The sequence below is a fragment of the Monopterus albus genome, unplaced genomic scaffold, assembly GCF_001952655.1.
Source record: "Monopterus albus unplaced genomic scaffold, M_albus_1.0 scaffold6.1, whole genome shotgun sequence".
Classification (NCBI taxonomy): Eukaryota; Metazoa; Chordata; class Actinopteri; order Synbranchiformes; family Synbranchidae; genus Monopterus; species Monopterus albus.
In genome coordinates this window covers 1,958,854-1,961,227 of record NW_018127886.1, presented here as the reverse complement: position 1 = coordinate 1,961,227, position 2,374 = coordinate 1,958,854, and the positions used below count along the sequence as shown (strand labels likewise).

At 41.5% G+C, this 2,374-nt stretch overlaps 1 protein-coding gene across 2 annotated transcripts in view; it reads left to right on the top strand.

Annotated features, from left to right (window-relative positions):
• rarga (retinoic acid receptor gamma a) overlaps window positions 1-2,374 on the top strand; it is a 39,930-nt gene that overhangs the window by 13,119 nt on the left and 24,437 nt on the right. The gene's annotated exons all lie outside the window — the stretch shown is intronic.

Below are 2,374 nucleotides of genomic sequence, written 5' to 3'. Positions count from 1 at the left end.
AGCATATTTTTGTAGATAAAGAGGTGAACTGGGTGCAGGGTTCAAATCTCAACAGCCCCTTGTTGAAGTCTTGGACTTGTAATTTTAGACCTGACCACAGGGGCACTGTTGTATTCTGAAGCACTAGGATGGGGTGATGCATTGAGCACTGAGCACAAAGAGATGATTTATGGCAATCCAGAATGTTTTTCTGTCACAGAAAATCTTGCCAGATTAGACATACATACATTTCCCATTATTCAAAAAACTTGCTTGTTTCAACACACTGTTTTTCAGCATCTGGATTCTAGGTCAGAAAGTAACGGGGTGGCTGTGGCTCAGGAGGTAGAGAGGTCGTCCCCTAACTTGAAGGTCTGCAGTTAGATTCCTGTTCTCTCCAGTTGAAATGTTAAAGTGTCCTTGGGCAAAACACTGAACCCCCAAGTTGCTCCCTTTCAGATGTCAATCACTAGAACCCCCCACCGATCACTGCCTTGCATAGACAGCGGCAGTGTGTGTGAGTTGGTGCTGCAGATGTGTGTAACATACTTGGTGAATAAAAGTGATTATTATCTTGTAAAACAACCTTTTCTCCATAATGAACTGTTGAGGATGTGAGCGAAAAGAAGCTAGATAAAATGAGAAAAGTAGGAGCATGTTCGATAAGGCTAGGGCACGAGGTAAAGGTAAGTGAGAGTTGATCTGAAATCTTATCTGGGTGCAGTGCTAAATGGTTGGCAGGTGCTGGTGGAGGAGCTATAATGGGTGTGGGTGGCAACAGCTGAGCACAGAGTCTGAGAGCCCCCTTGCCTGTGCTTGCAGTCCCCCTTTCTCCCCCACCACGGCATGCCTGAGCACCTCTCCGGCCTTTCAGATGTCAATCACTAGAACCCCCCACCCCCACCCTACCCTGATCACTGCCGCTGCCCACCTAATCCTCAAGGTATTTTCAAAGAGCAAGTGAGAGACAGACAGAAAGAAAGAGAGAGAAAGAAGGAGCACCTGGGGTAATGTCCTAGTGTGGTGGAATCCAAGAACACACCCTGTTAGGAAAACACAGATACACACCACCAGAGACACTCTTCCCATTCTCTCTCTCTCACACACACCCACCCACACACACACACACACACACACACACACACACACACACACACACACACACACAGAGGTTCTTTCATCTAAAAACTAAAAACATACCCCTGACGCAGAACGAAATCCCTCTGCACTGAATGATGGATTCTTTATGGTTTTTAAACTGGCATGAGTTAAAACAAAAAGTATTAAAGCACAAACAGACACAGGCAACCACATGCACTGGAGCTCCATACGTGACTGCCTGTGCTGACACATCCACGCTGGCAACATTATTGTTCCCAAGGGTTATTCAGTTTGATGTGTGTGTCTAAACGCTAGGGTCAGTGATTGAGTTGGGATCATAGCGACAGTTAGCTTCAACTCGGCTTTGTGTGTAGAGATTGGACTTTGTATATAAATTGGCATCTAGCTGATGCGAGATTTATAAATCACTGTCAGTACTGGACAAATATTATTTATGGTGAATATCAGAATAAACATTTTAATGCATTTGTTTCAAGGAGACTAAAATGAGCAACAAATTTAAAAGCTTGTCTCTCTTGCTTTTTTAAAACTCTTTCATTTATCTTAAAATAGACCTGTATAGGCCTTCAGCTGTTGGATTTTAATTATAAATTTAATTTAATTATAAATTTCTGTTCTTTCAGTTAGTTGTTTAGCCTGTGTAAAAATGATGCCTATCCCAAAAAATCCTAAAGCCCAAGGTGAAATCTTTAAATTGCTTGCTTTGTTGATCAAAATCAAAAGATACTTGAGTTAAAAATATAAAAACAGTTGGAAACATTTAGCATATTTATTTGTATGTGACTTCATCGGTTATCAATTTTGCTGTTGGCTAATTTTCTGTCCACTGACTAATCAATTAAAAGACAAACTGATTGTTTCAGCACTAGACGCCTCTGTTGCACTGCTTTTTTGCTAAGCTGCTATTATACAGAAATACATCTCAGTATCAGTTTAAGTTCGAACCATGACTGAAAATGTTCAGCTGTATGTGTCGACTTTTAAAACATCCTGTGTGTGTGCGTGTGTGTGTGTGTGTGTGTCCCTTGATTAGGAATACTACAAGTCATTTTACTGACAGCACTCTCATTTTCTGCTCTCTTAAATGTTAGCAGGGAAGACAAAAGGCTTTGGTTTGGACATTCTCCAGGCCCTATTTTTCTTCTCCTTCTACTTCTTCTCCAGGAGTTGGCTAAACAGGCCAGCTCATTGTTGTGTAGACCAGATTAAGAAAATACCTTTCACATAAAGGGACGGCGGATATTTCTTTGTGTCTGTGTATGTTTATGTGTGC